The sequence below is a fragment of the Lycium ferocissimum genome, chromosome 1 (genome assembly GCF_029784015.1).
Source record: "Lycium ferocissimum isolate CSIRO_LF1 chromosome 1, AGI_CSIRO_Lferr_CH_V1, whole genome shotgun sequence".
Lineage (NCBI taxonomy): Eukaryota > Viridiplantae > Streptophyta > Magnoliopsida > Solanales > Solanaceae > Lycium > Lycium ferocissimum.
Window position 1 is genome coordinate 39,445,098 of NC_081342.1, and position 8,025 is coordinate 39,453,122.

An 8,025-nucleotide genomic window follows, 5' to 3' on the forward strand; every position below is an offset into this window, starting at 1 on the left:
ATGATTCAGTCAGTTCAGATTGCTCCTCATTTGATGTCTCCCTTATTTCATTGATGACTCATTATTGCTTATGCCTTACATACTCAGTACAATGTTCGTACTGACGTCCGTTTCCTTGGACGCTGTGTTCATGCCCACAGGTAGATAGGGAGACGTTGCAGATCTATAGGGTATCCGGCGAGATATACGGAGCCTCCCTTATTCCGGAGGTGCTATTACGAGCGATCTTTTGTGTACATATATTTTGGGCACGACGGGGTCTGTTCGTCCTTATGTCTAGTACTCCAGTAGAGGCTCGTAGATACGCAGTGTGGGTAGTATGGTCTCACAGTCTTCATGTATATGCATGTATATATTATTTTTGATAGCCGAAGGGCTTATGTTTATAAAAGCAAATATGTTCCAAATGATGATAGATTTTTATGCTTATGAGTATATATTATGAATGAGAACAGATGAGCAGTAGAATAAGTGGTGTTCGGTGGTTAGCCCCGGATACCCGTCGCGGCCCGTAGCCCGGGTCGTGACATAAAATTCCGTTGATACATGAGAGGTAAAGATAGTAACTTTGCAGCTTTGTGCACTATCTCCGTACGTGATTTGTTAACATATTTTCATTTACTTGTCACATTTAGCCTTTAATTCTAACTGATACTTTTAGTTGGATAACTGTTCACATTGTAATGATAGGGCGACACCTATTGTAACGACCCGTTTGGTCGTTATTGCGTTTTTACCATTTTTTCCCCCGTTGACTCATCCCCGAGCCTTGTTAGTACTATTTTGATTCGCGAGAATCGGTGGCACAGTTTCCTAGGCATCGTTTTGGGTTTGAAATGACTTTTAAAAAATTTGGTCTTAAAGCGAAAATCATTTCACTCGAAGTTGACTTTTGGGTAAACGTGCCCATAATCAAATTTCGACAGTTCCATGTAATGACTCGTTTGGTCATTATAGTCCTTTTGGCACTTTCGCCACTTCCGAGCGTTTATTGACTCATTTTGACCTGAGGTTGACTTTTGGGAAAACGGACCTTTTTCGGAGTTTCGTCAATTTCGAGAGGTCCGGATGATTGTTTAGAACTTGTATGCATGATTGGTTCAGTTTTCAATGCATTTTGGTGCATTTCGGGACTTTGGATGGGAAATTGGAAGTAGGCACCGGTGGTTGACTCGGTTAACGACACCTCCGTTGGAAATTTTGAGACCACAAGTGCGTTCTTAGCATATTTTTTTATGGGTTTAGGTGGTCGGATTATAAGCAGATGGCCTCAGGAATAACCCAGAAATTCGATGGAAGACTTAGAGAATTTGGGCATTTATGGTGTTTGGTGCCCGCAACGGCGGCACCAGAGCCGCCCCAGTGGTACCGCCATGGCGGTGTAGTGACGGGGCGATCATGGCTCTACTCGGGTCTCACATTTGCGGCCCGGTGTCCCGACGCTGTTGTATTGCACTCCCTTGCCGTGGCGATCGGGGCGAGGAGAATTTCATTAAATGTGTCTTAAAATAAGATGTAGACCCCCATTATGTCATAAATCGATATTGGAGCTTGGGAAGGCTATTCTTGGGGATAAATTAAGAAATTTCTTTGAGGTAAAGCTTTGTCTAATCACTTACTTCTCTTTAATCATTATCATCTTAGAATCATCCCTTTCATTTTCAATCCCTTAGAAGTAGAATTTGAAGAAGGGCTTTGGGAGACTTTTCCCTAGGGTTATAATTGATAAAATTGATGATGTTAATACTAATATGTGATGAATCTAATCTTAGTAACCTCATATCTTCCACTTTTAACGTTGAATTTCAGATTTGGGGAATTAAGGTTCATACCCAATTTTAGGGTTTTACTAGAAATTAGATTTAGGGATAATTCTTGAGCTAAATAAATAATTAATGATTGGGTTATGATTACCTAGGATTCAATTTGGTATTTTACCCGTGAATTTCCCGTTTCGCCTTGTGGGCCCATTTTTCCAATTTCTAGGGTTAAATTAGACCTAATTGATATCATAGCAATATTAGTATCATTATTCATGATTTCTAATTTAGAATTCGATTATGCTTAGACTACTTTGGTTCTGAGCTTCAGAGGAAGGGCAAGGCGATAGAGTGACTTGTTGGTGTTGCGGTTCGGTAGTCCAGGTAGGTTATGGTTTACCTTTGGTGAGACTTAGTATAGTGAATCACATATTTAGATTTTAATGTCGGAGACAGCATGTGAACCTTCGGGTGTGAAGTTAGGATGGATATCGCCTTAGGTTGGGCCTTGATGTGTGTTGGGCCTAGCCACCCCGTTATATGTGTCTGATTGTTTAATTGTATTGGCTTGATGCCATGTGTAGTTGGTAGATAGTGAACGTCGCTTGTTGTCCTGATTTGGGATAGGATTGACATACCCGTTGTTGAAATTTGTACTATGATACATTATTGGCGTACCTACTGTTGGTACTTGAGTTATTGATATATGTTGGCATACCCATTGTTGGTATTGTGATGTGATATATTATTGGCGTACCTCGTTAAGGTACTTGTGATATTGAGCTTACTTGTTGATGGTTGACATATGCATTGCACGCATTCTCTCATATTATCATGCATGGCCAATATCCGGTGATGATCCGGTATCGTTGATTGAGCGAAACTGATATTTGATAAACTCTTTTACGTGAGTGATTGTGAAAAAGTCTGATGTCCTGAGATACATTTCGGAATCGTTGTTTATACTAAACTGATGCTTGATAAACTCTTTTACTTGAGTGATTGTGAGGAGGCCGATGTCCGAGGTTCAATTACGGAATCGTTGATTTATGAAACTGATATTTGACAACTCTTTTGAGTGATTGTGAGGAGGCCGATGTTCGATGGTTATATTCGGCCATCGTTGTGCATGGCCGATTCCGATGTTATTCCGGATTCGATGGTAGTGCATGGGCTCCGCGGGTCCCCCAAAGTGGTGCCGGTGAGACTCCCCCTGTGAGCAATTAGCCAGGGTCCCGTCTATCTGTTTGGAAAAGATCCAGGATGGGCGGCACTCAGACTTCGCGAGTCACACTGGATTGTCTTTGCCGAGTCGTCGATATTTTCGTCCGGAGTACATGTGTACATCTCATTTGCATAGCATGGCATGGCATCACATTCATACCATTATTACATTGCATTGCATTGCATTGCATTATGACTTGAGTGAGATGTCATGATGAGTGTATTGTGATGGATTGTGTTGTCGATTCTATTGTGTTGATTGTTCTAGGATTCGATATACTCAGCCTTTTTATATTGGGGTTATATACTTACATAGGTGTTGATGGATACTCGGTTACGATTATATTATTTCATGTTAGATCGGTTTACTTGTTTATCTGCGTTATTTTCTGAATTGTGTTAACTATGCTTAGTCGGCCTATGATGCCTACCGATCTTGTTGTTTGTCTTGCGCACTTCTTTGCATTCTTTTATGAATGCAGAGTATCAGGCCGGATCTACTTCTCTGACTCGTGGCTGATCGACTCCTCAGCTTCTACTTAAGTTTTCCATGATGAGCATGGTGTCTGCTGACCTCGAAGACTCTTCTATGTTTTATGTCTTACTTTTCTTTCAAGACATGATTTGAGACATTTTATGTATTATTATTCAAACTAGAGCCATTCGAATTTAGATGCTCTTGTATGACCAGACCAGATACTGGGTGGATTCATTTACTTCCGCACTTATCTATATTATACTATATTGTGAGACTTACGTCAATTACTTCTTCCGATATTTATTATATTTATTGATTGTGAACGTTGAGTTAAGGTTTGCCTACCGAGGTGGGAATGGTAGGTGCCCGCATGACCTAGGCTAAAATGGGTCGTGACATTCCATTAGCTCCGGAGGGTGATTTATGACTTAATGGTGTCATTGGTTTGGTTCCCGAAGGGTTCGGGTGTGATTTGGGTCATTGGTTGAGAAACTAGTTAAGTTAGAATTGGAGTTAACCACGGTCAACATCCGTTCAAGATGAAGCTATGTCGATGTTTTGAAAGTTCCAATAAGTTTGTATGATGATTTTGGACATGTCCACAAAGTTTGGTTAGATTCCGATGAGTTTTGGATAAGTTTGGGTTGTATGGTGATAGTTTTCGGTTTCGACGTCGATTTGAGCATAAAGGGTACCATATTAAGCAAAGGGCCTTTGATTCATGTGTCGACTAAACTATTATATCCGTATCGTAATTTTGGAACCATAGCAACTGAAATCATCAAGTTTCGACATCGTATGAGGGAGTTATGGTCATTTTACTAAGAATTGGGTTGCCAGATTTTTTAGATTAATTACGAAATTGTCACTAAATTCGTATTTTAAAATCTACACTTTTCCAAATATTGAAACCACCATATCTCATTCATTATAAGGTCAAATGGAGTGATTCAAAAGCCTCACTTAAGTGAAATTTCTCAAGGAATCCATTGGAGGCTTCAAAAGCAAGTTTTGGGATTGTTTGACACCAGAAACGAGGCGGAACAGCTTGGCATTTTTGCTATTTAGTGTTATTTGGAGTTTCTCTCATCTTGAAAGTTTGGTCTTGGGAGAATTCAAGGATGTTCTTCAAGTTTCTTCCATGGGGTAAGGTCTAAACCATAATCTAAGTATTTCCCTTTGATTCATTTCCTTGGTTTAAGCTTTAATCCATGATTTTCAAAGTAGGAAATTGGGGTTTTTCATGAAAGAAGGTTTAATGAGTCTTTCTTGAGAAGTTCATAAAATTGGTTAAACTTCCTAAGTTGCTTTAAATGATGAAATTGATTGGGTTTATGCTAGATTATGATGTATCTAAGGTTGTTAATCATATACCTTCCATTATTAGTGTGAATTCTTGAATGCAAGAGTTAGTGTTTATACCCAAAATTGGGTTTTTGCTTGGATTTCGAAATTGGATGAATCCTTGAGTTAATTTAGCAATTAGTTGATGGGTTTTTATCACCTATTGTTTAATTGGATAATTTACCACCGAATTTCATGTTTTTCCCTTGTGGGCCCCGTTTCCCCAAATTCTAGGGTTGGTTTTTGACCTAATTTGAATGACAGCAATATAGGTATCGATCTTTATGATTTCTAATCTAGATTTTGAATATGACTAGACTTTCTTGATCTCGAGGCTCAAAGGAAAGGAAAGGAAAGGCTAAGGTGTGATTGTTGGTGATATTGTTGTTCGGCCTTCCAGGTAGGTTACGGTTTACTCTATGGTGAGACTTCGTTTAGCGAAGCATATATTTAGACAATATTGTTGGAGAAAGAATGTAAGCCTTCGGGTATGAAGTTGGATTGGATATTGTCATAGGTTGGGCCCTCTTGTGTGATTGGGGCTAGCCACCCTGTTGTGTTGTGACTTGATTTATTCTATTGTTGTTGGCTTGATGCCACGTGGTGATAGTAGATATTGAAGACTATTGTTATACCTCTTCATGATATTTAAGTATCTTAATTGTTGACGTTTGATACGAGGATGGTGTTTTATATGGCTTGTGTGGCCTTTTCATGATATTGTTGGCGTTCCCATGCTTGGTACTTGTGATAGTGATCTGACTGTTGATGATGAGATCATGCTTATTGTTGAGTTGATTTATATAAGCCTTTTGTGACTTCCATAGCATATTCGTTGGCATTTATTGCATTGATTTAGCATTTATGCATTCATACATTCATACATGATGGAAATGGATTAGAACTGATTAATGAAAGACTTATGGTATCTATAAGAGAAAATGTTTTAAATGCCCGATGGGAAATATTTCCAGGTGATGTGATATTATTTGATATGATTGATAAAGATCCTCCGTGGGCAAAGATCTGGAGACTCGTTACCATTGGGCAAAGATTCGGAACGAGTGGTACATGGACTTCGTGGGTCCCCCATTGGTTGTGCTACCGAGACGTCGATACTTTCGTCCGGAGTACATGTGTACACAACATTGCATTGCATGGCATTTGCATTGCATTATGGCTTATTTGTGATGATCTGGTGATTTACTTGTGTTATTTGGATTCGGATTGGATATATTGAGACTTGGCACATTTGGGTTTACATGCTAAAACCTAGGTGATGACGTGTACTTGGTTTTGGCTTGTGTTTGACTTATACTTGTCGATTTATCTGCTTATCTTACTTTATTGTCTGGATTATGTTAGCTAAACTTAGTCGGCCTATGATACCTATTAGTATTGTGGTTTTGTCTTGACAAGCACTTGTCGTATTCTTTTATGAATGTAGAATTCCTAGTTGGATCTACTTCTGTTTCTCGTGGCTGATAGTCGCTCCGAGATTTGCTTAGAGTCTACAGGGTGAGCACGAGACATTCGCCGCCTTGAAGATTCTACTTTATTTATGTCTTATTTTCTGTTCCGAGACATATTCAGTATTGATGTATTATTGATATTCCAGACTTGTAGATTCTAGTTAGATGCTCTTGTATGAATTAGACCAGACTCTGAGGTGTATTTTCTTACTTTCGCATATTTTCTATATTATTACCGTCAGAATTACGTGATTTTATTTCTTCCGCTTATTTAATTAATGGTTGTATTTTTTCCATTGTTGGGTTGAGGGTTCGCCTACCGAAGTGGGAAAGGTAGGTGCCCGCGCGACTTAACTGAATTGGGTCGTGACACCTATTAAAAAGTAATTTTTTCAAACTTATGTAAGCTCTGTTCGACTGAAATTTTATTAAATCTATCATCTATTAGCTAATTAAATTTTGCTACTGAAGGCTTTTGGATAAAAAAAGCTTGCAACTTATTTTATCTCTTACTCTTAGGCACATAGGTGGACTATCGTCTTGCTAAGAGATGCTATAGACTTAGATATAAGCTTACTTTTCCAACCACTATTACAATTTATTGGTTGCCTATGATTGTGATGAGCATACCATTATGTTATTTACCAACTAAATATAGTTAGGTACTCACTAAACAACTTATTCTTCTTCATTAAGTGGTATTTATGTGAAATTTAGTATATTGGTTTCAAAACTTCAAAAACAAGTAGAACTTAATAACTAAAATGTTGAGACTTGATTGTACATTCTTCAATAAGAGAATGACTTGGGAGTTGATAGTCTATGTAAATTCATTCATTGGACGTCTGGTGTTATTAAAGTGTACCTTGTATAATAGTTGAATTAAATAGAAAACAAAATATAAGTTAGAAGTTAATTTTAAATTCTTAAGTATTATGACATCTTCTATAATTCAAATTAGAAAAAATGTTTGACTTCAAAATTTTGAAATATAAGAAAACACTTAAATAATAATTTTGTCTAATATGAAAAATTATTACTCCCTTCGTTTCAAAATAAGTGTCACCTTACTAAAAAAATTATTCCAAAATAAATGTCACCTTAGGAATTCAAGATGAAAATTGGCTAGCGTTTCTAACTATATTAAAGAAGTTGTCCCTCTTTAATATTGCTTAATCTATATTACATTAAAAGTACGAAGGGCTTTAAAAATATTGATTGAACCTTTTGCTCTTCATTAAAGACTCTACAATAGAAAAAATTGCCATACTATTTGCCTCAAATTAATATACATAAACACTAATAATATATATTTCCTTTCAAACTAAAAACTGCAATAAGAACCTAACGTTATTTTTGGCAAAATAAGAACTGTCTTATTTTTGGCAATTTTCTTTTTTTTAAATCAACTCATTTGGTTATCAAATCTTAATGTGTATTAAAGATTTATTCATATTTGTCTCACGTACTACACACCCCTCCATGCATTGCATGTTGTTTTTTTGAATTCTACAAAGTTTTTTATTATAATAGACACTTAGAAATATAGGAGAGAATGGGAGGGGCAGGTAATTGGAATCGATATGCTAGAAACGTTATTGGGAAGGATTACATTCAAACTCTTCCCCTTACTTTTATTTTAGCCAGGTTACATTATTTTTTCATCAATTGTTTAATATTATGTTGTTTTTATTTGCAGAGGACATCGACCCCAGATGATGTAGCCTCTGTTATGTTTAATTGTTAC